The following is a 21085-nucleotide window of genomic DNA, read 5'->3' as shown; positions in this document are numbered from 1 at the left end:
ATATATATATATTCCTATATATACATATATAACATAACACAAATATACATGTGTACAAATGCTACATGGAAAAGAAACCTTTTCAAATTAGTGAGGACTCATCAAGTTTCCCTTCTTGTGGATATAGGATTCCAAGATGCCTTCAGAAAATAATATCACAAAGATTAAACCAAGAAATACTTGCTAAGACCCTCAGCAAGAAAAAATTGCATTTTTGGTTTTGTTTGTGTTTTTTAATTTAAAGGATGCCCTATGAATCAGTACTTAAATTAGGACTAATTAAAGAGTCAGGCAGGAGGGAGCCTTTTCACCACCTCTAATGTCTCGTCCCTTGGTTTGGGAAGCACACATGTTCCAGAGAAACCCTGTTCCTTCACTGTCACCGGAGGCATACCTCAGAGAGAAGAGTCCACAGCTCCTGTTCCCAGGCAGTTCTGGTCAGCACATATCTGCATCTCATCATCTATTAGGGTTTCCATGGCATTGAAGAAATACCATGACCATGGCAACTCATAAAGGAAAGCATTTAATAGGAGCTGACTTACAGTTCAGAGGTTAATCCATGACCATCATTGTGGGAAGTATGGTGGTGCACAGGTAGCCTTGGTGCTGGAGAGGGAGCTGAGAGTTTTAAATCTGGGTTGGCGAGCAGCAGGAAAGAGTGACACTGGGCCTGGCTTGAGCTTCTGGAACCGTCTAAGACCATTTCCTTTAGTCTCTGTTCCACACTTTGTCACTGTATCTCCTCCTATGGGTATTTTGTTCACCCTTCTAAGAAGGACCAAAGTAGCCACATTTTGGTTCCTTCTTGAGCTTTATATGGTCTGGGAATTGTACCTTGAGTACTCCGAGCTTCTGGGCTAATATCCACTTATCAGTGAGTGCACACCATGTGTATTCCTTTGGTGATTTTCTAGTTCCATCCAATTTGCCTAAGAATTTCATGAATTCATGTTTTTAATAGCTGTGTAGTACTCCATTGTATAAATGTTCACAATTTTTGTATCCATTCCCCTGTTAAGGGACATCTGGGTTCTTTCCAGCTATATCCACTTTTGTGGATGCCAACAAGTGCTTGCTGACAGGAGCCTGATATAGCTTTCTTCTGAGAGGCTCTGCCAGTGCCTGAAAAATACAGAGGTGGATGCTCTCAGCCAACCATTGGACTGAACACAAGGTCCCCAGTGGAGGAGCTAAAGAAAGTACCCAAGGAGCTGAAAGGGTTTGCAGCCCCAAAGGAGGAACAATATGAACCAACCAGTACCCCCGAGCTCCCAGGGATTAAACACTATATATGGAGGCACCCATGGCTCCAGCCCCATATATAGCAGAGTATGGACTTGTTAGACATCAATAAGAAGAGAAGCCCTTGGTCCTGTGAAGGGTTGATGCCCCAGTATATGGGGATGCCATAACAGGGAAGCAGGAGTGCATGGGTTGGTAGGCAGGGGAAGGGATGGGATGGGGGTTTTCATAGGGGAAACAAGGAAAGAGGATAGCATTTGAAATGTAAATAAAGAAAATATCTAATTTTTTTTAAAAAATCCATATCCTTCAAAATGGCCACACCTACTCTAACAAGGCCACACCTACCAATAGTGCCACTCCCTATGAGCCTATAGGTGCCATTTTCATTCAAACTACTACATATCACCACACAGCTAAGCAGCAAAGACACAAAATTCAGTCTCCTGGACTCAGGTTGTGAGAGTTAAGTGGCAGACAAAGAAGACCATGGCAACTCTCCACTACCCTTTCGGAGGCAATACTTATTGAAGTCCTGCTTTGGTTGCAACATTTTTTACTGATTTCTCATTTCAAAATGTTCATTGCAAAATAAAGAGTACAGAGGGGAGAGTACGTTTGACTTCCAATTCAGTCTCAAGAGCCAACTACTGTTAACATTTTGATAATAAATATCACCACTATTGTCAAACAGATATTTATAGCCTTATAAATAAAATATATGCATGTCCTATAACCTTGTCCTTTCATCTACCAGTAAACCAGAAACATACTTTGATGTCATTAATTTTTAAGCAACACACCATATTTTAGCACAACCTCCAGCTCTGCTATAAGCCATTTGTTTAAGAAATCTTTAAGACCTTTTTGCCTTGGTTTGTGTGTGTGTATGTGTGTGTGTGTTGCATACATAAGTTCCTGTTTATGTTCTCATGTGTGAAGGCTCATGGGAGTTTCCAGGTACTCACGTGCATGTGTGTGAATGGGGATAGAGGTCTCACATTGACACTGAATATTTTCCTAGATCACTCTACATTATTTATTGCGGGGGTGGTTCCTTTCAAATGAACAGAGAGCTCATAGATCAGCCGGTCTAATTAGTCAGCGTGTGCCAGGGATCTCTGTCTCTGCCTCCTGAGTGCTGAGAATGCAGGTCCTATTTTACTTTCCCAGCCTTTTGCCTGTGCTCTGAGGATCTGCACTCTGGTCTCCTTTATCCTCCCATCTCTCTAGCCTTTTGCTCCTACTGAGCAATGCTATAATAAAAATTCTTGTAGTTACATTTCAAGGCAAATGCATGTTAACTGATACCCCACCACTCCCTTGCTGTTGCTTACTGCTCTATTCCAAAAAGTAAGTGCAAACTTTTACCCTTGAAGTATTGTCACTCACTAGTTCTCTCACTATGCCCTGTGCTGTGTAATATCTATATATTGCTGTACAACAAATTGCCCGCAAAGCCTCATGCCTTACAGTAATGAACATTTGGGTTTAATTTGTTTCTTTTTGTGGGTAAGAAATCCAGCCTAGACTAAACTGGTTTGCTGTGAATATTGTCTTCCTGGCAAATCGGAGGAGTAAGAGTTGTGTTTTCTCACTAGGCCATTAGTGCCACAGGGCATTCTGTTCCCATGGAATAGATAATGTTAGGGAAGCTTGCTTTATCAGGGCAAGCAAAGAAGATTGTAGGGGAGAGATGGCAGGAAAGGCCAACACCATTTTTAGTAACCTAATCCAGTCACTTTTGTTTCACTAGAAGTAAATCACTAGGCCAACCCCAATTTAAAAAAAAAAAAGAGGGGAATTACGTAAGGATATGTCAGGAAGTGGGGTTAATTCACAGTACAAGGAAGAAAGATGATTACTTCTGTTCCCATCACCACATTAAGCAATGTTCAAACAGCTACCCCTGGGAATGCAACTGTATGTGTACAATGGCTATGTGCAATGAGTGGCGTGCAATAAGTCTCATAATGCCAGCATCAACAGGAATATCATCTACCATGACCTTATCACACTTTGATAATATGACACTATTACTACGTCACAGAAAACTGCTAGCAGTATATGGAACCACTGTCATTTAGCAATCTGTGGTTAAGCCTGACTCATATGTGTATTATATAAGTGTATGTGCATACACAAAATGGCACACATATTTAAAGTGTGAAACTTCATGAATCAACTTAAGCCTTTTATTAGTGTTTCATTTCCTCTTTCTGAAGTGCCACTCCCATACCTGCCAGGTCTGGTGCCTTTCATCATTCAGATCTGTTTATACTGAGGAATTTTGGATGAGATGCTGTTTCTAGTCATTCTAAATCAATCTCCCAAAAATCCATGCACAGCAACCTACATCTAGACCAATGCTTGATACTTGTATTAGTTATCTTCCTGCCTTCCTTCTTGCTTGAATATAAACACCAATCGAGGGAACTCTTAGATGCCTCAGTCATTACTTCTGCCTGGCAGTAATTGTTGCATATTTCCATGTATTTTCTGGAACACTTCACATGCTGTTGTTCAGAAAAGCATCTGCTGCAGAAGAAGGGAAGAATGCACACATGTAAACAAATGGCGCTCTCAGAATATTATCTCAAAAAATAGAATGACGTGGTCAAAAATTCAACAGTGTTTACTATGAAGTAAGCATCTTCGTGCTGGAGAACCTAGTTCACTTTCAACTGGAATGCTAAGCAGTACAATGAAGGACCAGACATTTGTCACAAAATACACAGAATACTGCCATACTCTCCTGAAACAGTTTGATACCCAAAGTGACCCTTTGTTTCCTTTAAAACATTGACAAGTACCCAGATCCTTGCCTTAAACCACCTAGCTTTCCAGTGGACATGCTCTCCCTGTAATTCCTGTAATTCCTGAGTTTAACCCAGTGGGTTGCTTCTTTGTAGACAGAGAAAGCAAAAGTAAGCAAAAGAAGCTAGGACCATCCTTACATGGAAAAAAAAGGTTAAAAATAAAGAAGGAAAGATTATCACTACAAAAGTCATTCTATCAGTAATTCCAACAATACTTTCACAGACTGCTGTCTTGAGACCTGACCTAGAACTTTATAGTAAAAAACAAAGTGAAGTCAGTTGCTCTGATGCTGCTTATGTAATCATGAAAATTGATCTTATATAATATTTTCATTTATTCTTTGATGAGATCTACCTTCCACTTCCGGTTCCCATGAGACCTCGGAGCACATCCCCCTCCCAACTGCATGTCCTCTTCTTTAATGTCTATCTTTATTATCATGTTTTAACCCACAGAGTCAAATATATACACAGGTATGGCATCATTCACTGAGGCATGGATGACTTAATAGCAGCCTTGACTTTGGCCAGGTCTTATACAAGTAACCACCGCTGCATAAATAATGATTTTGGACAAAATTATAGCTTTTAGAATGAGCCCCTTCTGCCAGAAAATGATTTTCCTTCTTATAAGTCTACCTAAGTCTGAGCTTCCTAAGTCAGTATGGTCTAATACTGTCACTATGTTAGACATGCACTATGGATTTAATAAAGCATCTCATTGCATAATGATTTTAAGGGTTTTCACTTGATTTCCTTACCTCTGGGATTGATCTCATAACACACTGAGTTCTATACAGCACAGCATCATGTCATGCAGAATAGCCACTTATTATATGCACTGTCCTACTAAATGTATACTATAAATACTATGTGTGTGTGTGTGTGTGTGTGTGTGTGTATCTTTAATATAAACATACTAGTATAAACTGACAGTGTCTTATATATCAAAGCACAGGCTTTGTTTTTTTTTTCTGATATGTAAATAGTGCCTCTGAAAGATCAGTGCAGCTCAGAGTCAGCGAAAAGTTGCAACAATACTGAGTTATGTAGCACTCAAACTTCCTGGCAGCCCAGATACTAAGTGCAAAACTTGACAATGTCTATCCAAAGGGTGGGAGAGTGGGGATAGGAAATCTAGTGATGTGATTACAACTGTGCTATGCACTGAATTCTAGAGAGAACGCACTTAGAGAGGGTCCCTCTTCTCTTCCACTTTCTTCTATGAAACAGCATAGCTGCATGGATTCCAGCTCAGGACCTACGCTAACTCCATGACCTGGACAACATTCTAAGTCATCCATGTCTTACTTGCTCCATTAGATGAATCACACCATGTAAAGTAATATGTGCCTGGCAGAAAAAACTGTTTATAATTAACTTCTGTGCTCTCTTCCCTTTTCTTTTCTTTCCTCCTCTTTTCTCTCCTCTCCTCTCTTCTTCTCTTCTCTTTTCTCTTTTCTTTCCTTTTTGTGAGTGTGTCATGTTCTGCCCTACCCACTCCACATCCCCTCTTAGAAACGGAAGATACATAGGAAGAAAATGAGTTTTCTGCACCACCTAGCAGGAAAGGTAAGTTTCATCAGAAGACCTGCACCCAGATAAAGATTGCTGAAGTTTCTCCTGTCCTCGGAAGGACTGATGTCTAAAGACACCTGACTCCTTATTATGAGAGGTTGTCTTGACCAGATATATAACATCATCCTTGGCCTCTACTGATCGGATATTAATAGCTGTCCCTGCATGGTGTGATAATCAAGGATGTCTTCGGATATAGCCAAATGTTTGTAACCATCCTTGCATAGCCCACCAACAAGCACTGTTCTAGTGTTTACCAGGTGGCCACTTTACTCTCGTTTCATGTCCTCACCGATGGGAACTATACAGCATGCAGCTCTGAGGATGGGGCTCCACATACGGAGCTTAATTTGCATCATTTCTTCTATGGCAAGTGGGGACTTTTGTCTCACTTGCCAGCTACAAGTGCAGTTTTAATGTGTACTTTTGAGAGATAGTTAGTGCTCCCATAAAGCTGAAATGAGGCATGTCTGAGAAAAGAAAAAGAACGTGATCACACTGCAGACAGCTGGGAACAAATTGTCACTAACAGAGAACACTGGCTTGCCGAGCAGCTTTCAGCACAAACAACTCCCTATGACCAGTCTCAGGGGCACCACAGAAATGTGCACCTAAGTGTGCCACCTTCAGGGTCACAAATTGAAGGTAATGAAAAACAACCAGAGAAAGACTGCCCTTGGCATATTTTTTCCAACTGCACATTTATGTTTTTTTTTAATGTACAGTAAGATGTAGACAGAGTGGACAAGAACAGAATGGTACCCAGAAGCTGTTTTTTAAAAATATAATTCAGAGTCCAGTTAATGTTGACTATATGCATATGGGTGTATAGGCATTCACTGGAACACAAATAACCTATCATCTGACACACACTGACAAAAAAATGACACTACCTCCCCTAGCAACCATTAATTGCCAGTAGATCCTCATTTAAAGGTAGGATATTATAAGTCCCTCCCCCACCCATGCTACCATGTTAATTGCCTTATTGTTGCAAAGATCTTGTGCAGGCAACCAGAGCTGCTGCAAGTTCACAAGTACAATTGCCCTGTCATATCCAAAAAACACGATTTTACAGCCATCCTCCCTAACCTTTGGCTCTTACATTCTTCCCACCCTCTCTTCTATAATGACCCCTAGGCCTTGGAGCTGTTTCTTAACACAATACATTTGAAAGGACATGATTTTCCTGAGAATAACAACCAAGGTTGCTCTCTGGCTTCCACGTGTTTGCACATGCATGCTGATGAACTCGTACACACACACATACTTGCATGTGTACATATACACATATGTGAATAACTATAAACATATAACACAGACACACATACACACAGCACTGGAGTAATTAAATGTAGAGCCACATGCCTGTTATAGAAATATTTAATCTCAATTCAGGGCTTCTACCCAGTCTTTGACCATTCAGTTCCTGGATAAAAGACACATGACCTTTGTATTTATAATAAACCCTAATCAGCAATAGAGCTGGGCAGATTGTCTACCCTCTGTGCTATTAGAATCTATTTCCCCATCTATAACCCCGTTATAATTTTCCATGTTCCATCTGGGCAGCTCTTAACTCCAATTGGCTAGCCCTCAAGGCTATGTTTTCATGATGCATCCGGAGGAAGCATGACAGAAGAGAAGGAAGCCGCCATAAGGGAAGATGGACCATGAGCACATGGCCAGGAGAAACAGTGAGCATTTGGGGTACACCACTGTGGAAGTAGTAAGGTCATCAGTTTACAAAAGTCAATTAAGGGTCACCCTACAGTAATTGCCAGAACCAAATTAAATAACTAAGTCTGAGACTCATTTGTTGTACTACACATGCCTATATCTCCAGCACTTGAAAAATGGAGGCAGGATTCAATGTCATCCTTACCTACATCGGATTCAAGGCCAGCTTGAACTACCTAAAATCCTGTCTCAAAATAGATAGAGAGATAGATAAATAGATAGATAGATAGATAGATAGATAGATAGATAGATAGATAGATAGATAGATAGATGCATACATGGATACAAGCGTATATACATAATCACAACCTCTCTATAGTTCTTGAATGAGAAGTGCTGATGTGCCGATGTTCTGGAAGCTTCCTGAGTACATCAAGTGAGGTGCAGGTTTCCATTCCTATCTGAAAACCCAGGCCAATGCCACTGTGCATTTGCACATGTACAATATGGATAATCATCTTAGATCACATTTTTAGCAAAAATACAGTGTTTTCTTCTGAGTAAACTACAAAACTTCAATACACACCCATACTCTCGACAAAATGTCTAGAATAATAAACATTTTAGTCTTTCTGTGAACATGGTGCCCTCAGAAGAACTTCTGACTTCATGTGTAATAATACCAGACACATTCACTAAGCACTTAGCTCTTACACACATAAGGCATGTGTCCCAGATACATTGTCTCATTTAACTCTATTTTAACCATTAATGGCCCTGGCTGACATCCTATATAAAGAAATTATTAATTGTATATTTGTTCCTAACTCTTAAAATATGCTTTTGCCCTGAAATTATATTCTTCTAATCATTTGTTTATGATTTGACATAAAAATAAAGAGTAGGAAATTTGATGAACATTGATTACGTTAGAAGACACTGCTACAATTTCTTCAGTGACCACTATTTTCCAGTTGCCATATTGTAACCTCTGGCCTTTACAAAGACGGCATCACCATGCACACCTCACACCTTTCCCACTGAGATTTGCTTAGGAAAATTAAGAGATAAATAAAATTTGAAATCTGTTCTTTTTACTGTTCTTCTGATGTTTTTTAAGAGAGAGAGAGAGAGAGTTAAGAGTCTGGTAATCCACCAGTGTTGGGAAATAATAAAGAAAGTTTTCCCAGACCACTCTCATAAGATAGGAGGTTTGAAAATTAGAAAAGATTGCTCAGTGTTGCAAGATATCTGATCACACTGTGAACATCAAGATTGTGTTATTTACTGAAGGAAAATAAAAGAAAGAAACTGCTTCTAGTTGTTCTGTGGCTCAGCCCTTAGCACATATATTTCATCCCTCTGGCTGAAGTACAGACAAGCCCTTCATACTCACCTTTAATCTCAAACAATGAAGGTAAAGTCAGTTTATATAAGGAAGCACCCATGTTTAAAAGTGACTTCTAATTGAGGGGCAGACAAAATGATGAATCTGAGAAAGATTTGACAGAATAGGATATGCCCAACTCTCATGAGAAGACAGAAGAAAGGGAAGCTAACTTAAGAGGCAGTGCAGATAGGAGAGGAGTCAGTTTTATCAGGAGAGGTTTACAGAGACAGGTTGAAGAGAGAATGAGCCAGAGAATAAGAAGAGGCCATAAAATTAGAACATACTGTGAAAGTTATTATAAGGCCAAGCAGAGCAATTCAGGAAAAACTGAGAAGCCAGATTGAACCAGTCAGCTTCGAAAAGAGTTTGAAGCACAACAGCTAAGTTAAACCAGCCAACCGAGTTCACAAAGAACTAGGAAGGGGTCTTCTTATTTAGCAGAAGTCTCAGAGGCTGAAAGCAGTCTAAGCCTAGATTAGACTGTGCAGAGGCTAGAAGCTTATGGGACTAGATCTACGTTAGCAGACTGAGGCAGTAAGCATCAGAGATGATAATTACTTCAGGAAAATAAAAGATACTATTACAGCACTGGCAGGTCACAGGTCAGGTCCTGGGACTAAGAAAAAGGATGGTTCTGTGGAGAACTGAAGACAACAGGGAAAGCTGATCTCAGCTTTCCTATGTCCAAAGTTTCTTCATGCTTGCATCTCTTGTTAGCAAAGCTGGGCCTTTGAGCCTGGCATAAAACAGAAGCACAGAGGGTGCAAAGATCAAACTTCTATGCAATGCAATGTAGCATGTGTATGCATCTTTACATTTTTCTGTGGCATCAGTAGATTCTCTTACAATCCTAGAGACATGAGACTCCAAGGGGAAGAAAAGCGTATAGTTAGGAAACAGTGCCCTAGGTCACGTGCAATCCCCCACAATGCAGTGTTCAGCCGCATCTAGAGAAGCCGCTCACAGAACCTTCTCTCATTGGTCACACTAAGTGGAATGGGCCCTGTCTATGACTAAAGAATAGCAATGTGGTATAGAGAGTTGCCTATCGGTGTGTTTTAAATATGTGTTTCCCACCCACCCATAATCAAAGCTGCCGGAATGATTATAAGAAACTAGCTGAAAGCATCGCTAAAGACCTTCACACTTATGAGACTTCTAGAGGTTGTCAAGGGACTGAGGCTCGCCATAAAAATCATGTGGGAAATGCTGCAGTGATTTTCTCCAGATGTGAAAACTGCTTGTCATGTTGGAATATCCAATGAGGTCAGACAGAATCTGGATGTGATGCTAATGAACTCCCCATCTCGACAATCAGAAATGTGTCCCCATTCTCTTCTGCTTAATCCCGAGGAACAAGCCTCAGTTTGGGGTGTGGGCATCCTTAGTGTCCTTCTCTGTTACTATGCTCAATTTTAGAGAGAGCAGATCTCATATTCAAAGACATCTACAGGTTAGGAATCTTCGCTTAAGCATTCATCATATGTCCCTGGAATTTCATTTTTGATATAGAATATGAATAACTTACACTAACCCAGAACCCACTACTTGTGTTTTGTAAGTAAATGGCTAAGTCAAAGCCATTGCTATACAGAGTTAAATATAGAACATTTATGTTGTCCAGGACTCTTGTGCCTCTTCCCAAGTAAGATTCACCTCTGGTTCTTATTGCTATCCTGACTTCTCCTTCATAGATGATTTTTCTCATTCCGGATTTTCATATGAAGACAATGACTAGGTAGCCTTGCTCCTTTCATAGATTATGTCTTTGAGATGCATCTAGTTGACAGTTATAATAGTCTGTTCCTTTTTTACTGCTGTGTAGTACCCCATTGTATCAATAAACCACAATTTATTTATCTACTGTATTCTTATCTGCATTCTGAATGTTCTCTAATGCGAGGCAATCATGAGTAAGACTCTTAGGAACATTCTTTTGTTTCTCACTAGAATTTAATAACTGTGTTTTGATTTCGTGATTTTCTTTAGCCATAAATACTTTTGTTTTGTTTTTCAAGATAGGGTTTCTCCATGTATCCCTGGCTGTCCTGGAATTCACTCTGTAGACCCGGATGAGCTCTAACTCAGAGATCTGCCTGCCTTTGCCTCACTGAATGCTGGTTCATAAGGCATGTGCCACCACCACCCCACAATAGTTTTAAATGAAGTAAAGAGTTGACTTTATGTTGTAAAAAGTGATAACATTGTCCCCTTTAAATTCAATTTATTTAAAAAGAATAAAAAATTTTAGAAAAATCTTTTCTTGAACATTATGAAATATACTTTTCTGTATTCAAGAAACTAATAGCCAAAACACCTTGGAGTCGATTTTGAGATTGTCTGGGGATTCTAAAACAATCAGTTAGTTACCAAGTCATCAAACTCTGAGAAGATAAGTACCTTGGGAACTTAAGGAAGAGATGGAGTTCCAAAAGCTGAGGTGGATGTAGGTCTTTGAATCTCACCAGAGTGTTACTAGTTAGAGAAAGAGAAAACAGTCCTACTCACACTCAGATGTCCATCATTTGGAAAAAAAAGTGCCTAGCCTTGAATAAATTTGCACTACATTTTTCCATAAGTCTGGGCTCTGATACCTGAGGGACATTTTAAGGAGAAAACGGAGGGTGGATCTCAAAGGCCATCTAAGGAGAAAACAGGAACATGACACAAACAAGAAAACTAGGAAAAATGCAGACCTGACGAACACAGCAGATTCCCAAACTAGCAAACATCACAGGCTGAATCGAGCCAGTCCTTATAAAGCAGCAGTGGTGCAGGATACAAGTGAACAGGGGAGGATGGTTTGCCTGGGCAGAAGGTAGAATTGCTGACCTCGTGAGCTTCAGCCAGACAGTTCATCATGGAGACTACACCCTTGAGTGTTTTCTTCACTATGGGAACTTCAAAAACACGAGGTAGGTTATCAGCAGAAAGCCATGCAAAAGACAACTCCCAGATTTCCACAGCAAGTGAAGCCTAGGCAACTCATCATGTTCCTCTTTTTACAAAGATTTGCAGCAAAGCCTCAGGCTGAGATGACAGTTTGCCTGAAGACCATCATCTATCTGACAGAAAGGTTCACACCAAGCCCCCTGAGCCCTGGACACACATATTTCAGGAATTCTACTTCCAGAATTGAGTCTTTATCTTCTCTTTGTCAGTAGGATGTGTCACACACATCCAGTATTTCATCCAAATGGGAATGTTTGCCAGGAAGAGCCTTCCACTACACAGCTGACACTGGCTTTGAAGGGGCTAATTATGTTTAAAGCCAGTCTGAGGCAGAGGAGGCCTTGGACCATGAAATATCTTTTCATTAAAAAAAAGAAGATGTATCTTGTAAAAGCAAAGAAACTGAAAAAAAATCTGTGTCTCTCATTAGAAATGTGTTTCATGATGCAGAGATCTAAAACTCCTGACCATAATTATTTTGATGGGCCTTAAGAGTCATAATCTGCTTTTCCATCTCTGTGAAGCATAAACTTAAAAAATATAACAGATAAGTATAGGTAATAAATTTTGTAAACTGCTTAAAAACATCTCCTAAGCACAGCCATGTTCATGAACAGCAGTCTAACAGATTCATGGCGTTCCCAGGGCAAGGCACAGGCTTGTGAGCACTCTGGCGTTGGCATGACAACCTAAGGCAGAATGAGCAACACTCATAGGCTGTGCACTCAGCACTTAGATCTGGGAATAATGGCTTTCTTCCATTCTGGATATGTGAGTTTAATGAAAAACAAATTCACTCATCCATCACTTTACACAGACAAGAAAGCAGGTACAAGATATGAGGCTCCATCCAACTCCAACATGTCAGAGCCACATCAACTCTATTGTGGTGAGGATGTGGGTTTCATACAAGAAGATCCTGTACTGTTTTTGTTTTTTTTTAAGTAATGCTCAGCAAGCAGATGGAAGGATTTCTCCGAGAGATACCAACAAGAATTAGCATTTAGACCCACGAAAAAGGAGATGGCTTTCCCCAAGGCAGGTGGGCTGCAACCACTGAAGACATAAATGGACCAAGGAATAGTAGGAGAGTGAACTTACTGTCTCTGCTGGAGCTGGGACCATGCTTTCTCCTGGTTTGCACGTTAGTGTTCTGGTTCTCAAGTCTTTGGATTCAGACCAGGACTTGCATGGTCAGCTTCCTGGTCCTCAGATTTCCAGACATTAATTGGATGATACCACCACATTTCTTGCTTCTTCAGTTTGCATCACACAGGCCAGTTTCTATGATCAAAATAGTATCGATTAGATCCATTGTATTTGTTTTCTTACATGCGCATGCACACACATTCCATTTCTCTTTTTTTTGTTTTTTTATTTGTTTGTTTGTTTTTTGTTGTTATTGGTTTTTTTTTTTTGTTTTTTTGGTTTTTTGAGACAGGGTTTCTCTGTATAGCCCTGGCTGTCCTGGAACTCACTTTGTAGACCAGGCTGGCCTCGAACTTAGAAATCCGCCTGCCTCTGCCTCCCGAGTGCTGGGATCAAAGGCGTGAGCCACCACGCCCGGCTCCATTTCTCTAAAGAATCCAGACTACACCAACTGCTCATCACCATCACTCCATTCTTTCTTTTTCACACAAGAGGACCATGATTCTAATCCTCTATTCCTGGAGTGTGCATTGTAGGCGGATTCTCAAACAGTGCATGAGAGAGTTGTGACTATTCGATTGTGAGTATCACACATTCAGAGAGGCAACGATGATACCACAATAAAAATAAGTTTGCAGAAACATGCACATTAATCTTTTAACTCCATATTTTCTTGGCCAGAAGACTCTCTTCTCTCTCAGCAAAGCCTTTCTCCCACCTTTAACTCCTAGAGCCATTACAGGTTTGCCATTTTCTTATATTTCCTGGATATAGTATGCTTTACATTTGACTGCTTGTGGCAATCCTGCATCTGTTAGGTCCATCAGCACCATTTTCTTCAACTGCACATGCTACTTCAATCTTTACACTGAATTTCAATACGCTTATAGTATTTTTTACTTTTTCCTTATTTTTATCTCTTGTGGTATCATAAGGTCAATAATCTTTTACATCATTAATGATCATTTGAGATCTGCCAGAAACCATGCCTATATGTGCCCATGTGTGAAACGGATAAATATCTTAATTACACTGGCTGGCCAGTTCCCATCTCTCTGCTTCTAGGGAGTCCTCGCTATTCCTCCAGATATCATAATATCAAAATTGGGCCAATGAATAAGCTACCATAGCCTGTAAGTGTTGATGAAAAAGGAAGAGTTGTGTGCCTCTCATTTTAAATCAACAGCTAGAAAAGTAAAGGAAGTAGGTGAAAAGCTACAGTAGGCAAGATGCTTAGTTTCTTGCACCAAAGGGCTGGCCATGTTGTGAAAACAAAGCAAAAGTTCTTGAATGAAATGAACAGTGTCGCTCCAGTGAAGATACGCGTGGGAAAGCAAAGCACACTTACTGCTTCTGGCTTTAGTAGTCTGGACAGAAGATCAAGTCAGTGACAACATTCCCTCAAGCCAAACCTCATCCAGAGCAAAGTACCGGCCATTTACATTTAATTCTATGAAGGCTGCAAGAAGAAGCTATAGAAGAAAAGTTTAGACCTAACAGAGCATTGGCTCGGGAGGTTTAAAGAGACAAGCCACCTCAACAACCAAGTATAGGAAGCAGCGGGTAGTGAAACAGAAGCTGCAGCAATTTACCCAGATGGTTTGCTGTGGTCACTGATGACAGTGTATCTTAGTTAGGGCTTCATTGCTGTGAAGAGACATCAAGGCCAAGGCAACTCTTATAAAGGAAAACATTTAATCAGGGCTGGCTTACAGGTTCAGTGCATTATTATCATGACAGGATGTCAAGAAACATGGCAGCGTGCAGGCAGACATGGTGCTAGAGGAGTCAACGTTCTACCTCATGATCCAAAGTGGAGACTGAGCCGGGCGTGGTGGCGCACGCCTTTAATCCCAGCACTCGGGAGGCAGAGGCAGGTGGATTTCTGAGTTCGAGGCCAGCCTGGTCTACAAAGTGAGTTCCAGGACAGCCAGGGCTATACAGAGAAACCCTGTCTCGAAAAAACCAAAAAAAAAAAAAAAAACAAACAAAAAAAAAAACAAAAAAAAAAAAAAACAAAGTGGAGTTCTACACTGGGCAGAACCTAAACATGTATAAGGCCTCAAAGCCCCACCTCCAGACTGACATATTTCCTCTAACAAGGCCACACCACCTCCAGTAAGGCCACACCTCATAATAGACCACTCCATATAATCATGCATTAAAAGACATGAATCGCTGGGTCCATACCTATTCAAATCACCACATGGTACCTCTACTGAGTGACAGACACCCAATGTAGAAAAATCAGCTTTCTATAGAAATGAATCAATCTATAACTGTGCTGCTTATTTTCAACTGTCAACTTAGTGGGATCAGGTTGGCCTGTGGGCAGATCTGTGAGAGATTTTCTTAATCATTAATTGATATAGGAAGACCCAGCTCATCATGAGTGGCACCATTCCCTACACAGAGGTTCCTGAGCAGTACAAAAGAGAATCAAACAGGCAAGCAAGAATGCATGCCTTCCTTTTTTTCTACTCTTGACCATGGATGCTATTTGACCTTCTTCCACTTCTTGATAAATTGTTAGCTACAAATGTAAGCCAAATAAACCCCCTTTCTCCACTAATGTGCTTGTAGTCAGAATATTTTCTCATATCATCTGAACAACAGAAATGAAATGAAGACAGGCTGTCATGGCTACAGAGGAAAAGTCAATACTTGGTTTTCAAATATTCAGGAAGCAGGCTTCTTCTCCTTTCAGGGGCTAATGTTGGTGAGTTTAAATTAATGCACATACTTATTTAGCATTCTGAAAAGTCATGGGCCATTAAGAATCAGAGTGTACTCTACCCATATTCTGCAAATGGAACAACAAATTCTGATCACAGTAAGTCCATTTGCAATACAGTTCCCTGAATACTTTAGCCCAATGTGAAGAATCACTGCATAGAATAAAATATTCCTGTTCATTGGCAATGTCCCTCATCAAAAATCTCTGGTGGGTATTTACAAGATTAATGTTATTTTTATGGCTGCCAAAACAACATCCATTCTGCAGCTCAAGGAGCAGTGTGGATTTTCAAGTATTGCTGCTTTGAAGAAACACATTTTTAAGGTTGTAGCTGCCATAGAAAAGTGATTTTTCTGATGGATCCAGGCAAAGTAAATTAAAAACCTTCTGCAAAGCATTTTCCATTATAGATGCCATTAGGAAAATCATGATTAATGGAGATTGGAACAAGTTGATTTTAAGCCTCACTGATAACTCTGAAGGGCTCAGATCTTGATGAGGGAAGTGAATTCATATGTAGGGAATGTGGCGAAAGAAGCAGACTTAGAAGTGGAGGCAAAGGGGGAAGGAGGAGGGGCACAAAGGAGTCAGATAAACACTAAGACATAAAGGGATCAGAGTGAGGAAGACAAAGGAAGTATACTAACACCTGTGCATGAAAATGCCTTAGTGAAACCCATTACTGGGACTGGAGAGGTAGCTCAGTGGGTAAGAGGATTTATTGCTCTATCAGAAGACTTAGAGCTTGGATTCGAGCACCAACATTGGATGGCCCATAACTGCCCATAACTTCAACTCCCAGGCATCCAACATCTGATTTTAGTCTCCATGGGGACCTGCCCAATGCACAACACACACACATATGCATGTATGTGTGCACAAGGACAGACCCACCCACAAAAATAAACCTTTTCGAGACACATTGTTTTGTATGCTTATGTAAAAATTGTTTTTAAAATAACATGATGAGAACTGGAGAATTGTTCTTCCCCAGAGATGAGCCCTCTAATCAGTTATTCAATACCAAGTGGTCAACCCTGAAATCATTTTTACACAAACAACACTAAATGGATTTAGTGTGTTGTATTTATATATTTATGTATGTCTGTGTGAGTATGTTTGTAGTAGTAACAGTTAAAGAAAAAGGGTGAGTAATGAACATGAGAGGGAATATCAGACATGCTAAATTAGATGGGGAAATTCCCACAAGGCCTCAGTCCTACACAAAAAACTACAGGCAACCAAGGAATGCTGAGAGTGGGAGAGATAGTCTTTTCCCAGGGAAAAGAAATTGGTTATCCAGTTACCAAATGGTCAGCCCTTAAATCAAACATACAGTTAACATTATACAGACTGAGAAAGTTATATTTAGGAATATATAGGTAATATACACATATGTATACACACATACACACACACAATAACAATTAATGAAAAAAAGAATCCATGAGTTTGAAAAAGAGCAATGATGGGTATATGGAAAGGTCTGGAGGGAGAAAAAGAAAGGAAAAAATATAATTATATTATAATCTTAAAACAATTTTAAAGTAAGCTAATGTAAGCCAATAGATAAGCAAATAAATAAAAAATAAATGCTAAGTTCCACATTTAAAGACAGTGTAAATTTTGTCATTTTCTTGATGACTAAATTGGATTCACAAATAAACACCCATCAAAATGTATATTTCATTTGACTTAAATATTCTGCTTTGCAAATACACAAAGCTGCTCATTCTAATGTCTCAATAATGTAAAGTATTAAAAAAAGAGAAAAATCATGTTAAATTTCATTATAGTTGGTAAGCCTGCAGTAACATATCACTGCTGCCCACTTTACTGCAATGATGAATACTTTGCATTACATATCTATACAACCCCATAGAATGTACAGCATCAAGAGTGAACATGAAATCTAAAACCATTTTGTTGCTAGCCTTTGTGGAAACTGCTACAGTCTTTAGGAACCTGTAGTGGGTATTGGTCTCATACTTTCTGGGCCTGGGAGCAGGATGATGGATTGAAAATGTGACATGCTTTGGAGACATTTTGTTCCTCGAAAGTTAAATGTCTTGTGAGCTACATCACATTCCAAAAATACTCAGCAAATTAAATGCATGGAAAAAGAGGAAGAAAAATCATTTTCCCAGACACCCATTTCCTGAGGCCTGACAGGCATCATCCATTTCAGACATGTATTGATCTGCAATCTGCTTTTCTCTGTGAGGTTCTATTTCCTCCAAAGGGACTGTAGCACGATCCTGTCTGTATTTTCCATCCTGTGATTCTTGTTGGCATCTACAGCCTCTTTGTGATGCATCTTCCTCTGAAGACCATTCTTCAAAGTTATACAACTCTTTCTTCAGTTCACTTTCTCTCAGAACTATTCAGACATGGTTATTTCAGCTGTGTCTTATGTAACGAGGGAAAAAATGTGCTTACGTAAAAATGAGACAACAAAACAGCTACAGATGTGCGTCAACTTAAGATGGAGTTCTGTGCCAATAAACCCGTTGTGAGCTGAAAATGTCATAACTCAAAAGGCGTTGAGTATGATGAACCTGCCAAATGTTAGCAGTTTAATTCATTGAGTCTTGGTTATTTCCTCTTGTGACTGTCTGGCTGACTGGGGACTGCCATAGTTGACACTGCCAGTGCCTCATATTAGTAGTGTGGGAGACTCAACATACAAAGCAGGTTTTAATTTAACACACACCACTTCCATTAATCCAGAGTGAGGAGAGCTGGGGTGTAGCTTACTGAGGGGATTGCTTGCCTAGCACAAGAAATGGCTTGAGTTTGTAAGGAGGTTAATATTTGGCAGCAAGCTTTTGATTACAACTTTTTGTGTTTTTAGTTTTCTACTGTTAGAAACCTTAAAACTCAATGGGTTGATGTCAGTAGTGTTTTCCTTGGATCTGTGTTGAAGTATAGGTCCTTCTTAGGATCTTATCAGGCTCACTGTTGCAAAGAATCCAAAAGCAGAACTTCTGGTACCTGGACTCCTCTGAGCTCTCTCTCTCTCTCTCTTTCTCTCTCTCTCCCCCTACGATTTATTTTATTTTATTTATATGAGAACACTGTAGCTGAATTCAGACATACAAGAAGAGGGCATCATATCTCATTACAGATGGTTGTGAGCCACCATTTCGTTGTTGGGAATTGAACTCAGGAACTTTGGAAGAGCAGTTAGTGCTCTTAGCCATTGACCCATCTCTCCAGCCCCTGAGCTCTCTCTTTTATACACTGCTAATTTTAACTATCTATATTTTTTTTACTGTCATGTGATTTTTCAAAAATCTGCCTATTATTTATTTTTGTTTAGTAATTATCTTATTAAGTTTATTATTTTTAAATATTTTATATGAAAATTTCATAACAATACACTATGTCTTTATCTTACATATTCCAACTGTCTCTCTTCAGATCCTTCCAGAATTCCCTGCAACACTTTCCCTCCTTTTGTGTCTTCTTTTTTCAATTTTATTTTGAATCCCCTGTGTAAAGTTAGGTCTTGGTTCTTCCTCCCAGCCCCTTGCTCTTGGAAATAAGACTCAGACTCAGAATATATTTCCAAGTACCGTGGCCATATAGCTAGGCTCTTCTCTGATTAAAATCATAACTTAAGACAACTCATTTATTTAGATCTACATTCTGCCTCATGAATAGTGGCTAGTTACCCATGCTCAGATACCATGTGGCTGGCTCCTCCCATTTTCCTGGACAGAAATCCTATCTGGCTCTGTCTTCACAGATGAGCCCACCATCCATTTCCTTTCTAAATCATAAGCTGTAGACTTTTTAATTGACAGGTGATACACCTATACAATACCCAAGACATTCTCTCTACACCTCTGACTTCAGTTAGTACTGCCCATGTGTACAGATATACAGTGTGGAGTCATCCGCTGAGGCATGGGAAACCTATCAGTGAACACCCCTGCTCAAAGAATCATAATTCTGCCTCCCCAATGGCAGTCAATTTCCAGTAAGGACTGAGCTAGGTGTTGAGTCTGCAAAAGTCCCCATCCAATCCACTAACTTGATTTTGTTTCTCTAAGAAATGTAGCACTTACCAGGTAAATGAACTTGTTGAACTGGAATCACGGGTGTGCCAGCCTAGGATGTTCACGTTTACTGATGAGTATTCCAAAAGCTCTGCCACCAGACTTGCTTGATCGCCACAACTTTCCCACTGTTCGGCCTCCAAAACAGTGTTTGTATTGCTACTAATGACTGAAGATATTTATTGAAAATCTTTGAGGTGAGTGGTCTCATGTAGGATTTCTCTTGTGGATGGATTCATTTCATGGGTCAGTGGGAGGTAGCAAATGTGTCATGGGGAGTATGGGAAGGCTGAGGCCTCTCTTCACAAGGTACCTCATCAGTCAGTAAACCAGCCCATCTTTCTTCATATGGCATCTAAACCCCCTGAAAGACAAAGGCAGAGGCTTCACAAAACTTTGAGGCCTTGTGTCCAGAGTTTCCAAAACACAGTATGAGCCATTTGTACAGTGACAGCCAAGACTCAATATGAAGAAAGAGTAATGGAGGTACTATGTTGTGAATATTAGGTTATCACAGCCCCTGAAGAATGACTATCCCAAAATGGTGGTACTAGGATGTAAAATTAGGGACAGTATTAAGTCCTAAGGGTCCCACCCTCAGGAGTCTTCTAGAAGGGAGTAAGAGAACTTGCCTCTTTCACTATGAGAGGACATGGGCTGACACTGTGGTGGTTTGAATATGCTTGACCCAGGGAGTGTGACCCTGTTGAAGAAGTGTATCATTGTAGATGTGGATGTCGCAAAGACCTTCTTCCTAACTGCCTAGAAGCTAGTCTCCTCCTATTTGCCTTCAGGTCAAGCGTTTGAACTCCCAGCTCCTCCTGCATTGTTTTTGCCTGGATGCTGCTTTGATAATGACGACTACGCCTCTGAACTTGTAAGTCAGCCCCAGTTAAATGTTGTCCTTATAAGAATTGCCTTGATCATGGTGTCTGCTCACAGCAATGAAACCCTAAGTCACACACCATCTTTGAACCTGAAAGCACTCCCTTATGAAATTGTGTCTGCTGTATCCTTGATCTTGGAATTTATATCCTGGGAAATTTGGGGAAATAAAATTGTGTTGTCAGTGAGCCACTAAATAAAAATAAGAGACAGAGAGAAAGAAAGAGAGACAGAGACAGAGAAAAAAATTGAACAATAAAACACCTTACTTAGACACGTATGTAAAACAAGAAAATATCTCATTAGGATAAATTTGTTTTACTGATTTTGATTTATGATGTTCATTTATAGAAGCCAATTAATTAAAACACATTTCTACGTTTTAATATAAATCACAATCAAAGAAGCAAATGAATTACAGTTTCAACTTCTAATTTAATTTTTTATATATTTATATTATATCTAATTTAACTTATATATTTTCTCTTAGCAATGTGACATAAAGAAAGTTTCTGTTCAAGTAGTTGCGAATGCTCAGGCCGTCCATCCCCCCAGGCTGCCTTGGGGGTCTCAGAACACTGTGTGG

The 21085-nt window shown here is 39.9% G+C and overlaps 1 long non-coding RNA gene across 1 annotated transcript in view; it reads right to left on the bottom strand.

Moving 5' to 3' along the window:
* The window catches only part of LOC115029874 (uncharacterized), a 65508-nt gene extending 45536 nt beyond the window's left edge, over positions 1 to 19972 (bottom strand). The window contains exons 1-2 of the long non-coding RNA XR_003835463.2: positions 19624 to 19972; positions 12766 to 12948 (exon numbers count right to left, since the gene is read on the bottom strand). This is a non-coding gene — a long non-coding RNA (uncharacterized LOC115029874). The remainder of the gene's footprint in view (positions 1 to 12765; positions 12949 to 19623) is intronic.
* Between the last annotated feature and the right edge of the window lie 1113 nt (positions 19973 to 21085).

The sequence above is a fragment of the Mus caroli genome, unplaced genomic scaffold, assembly GCF_978045245.1.
Source record: "Mus caroli unplaced genomic scaffold, Mus_caroli_1 scaffold_1, whole genome shotgun sequence".
NCBI classification, from domain to species: Eukaryota; Metazoa; Chordata; class Mammalia; order Rodentia; family Muridae; genus Mus; species Mus caroli.
The sequence above is the reverse complement of the archived record's forward strand: the minus strand, read 5'-3'. Positions and strand labels throughout refer to the sequence as shown.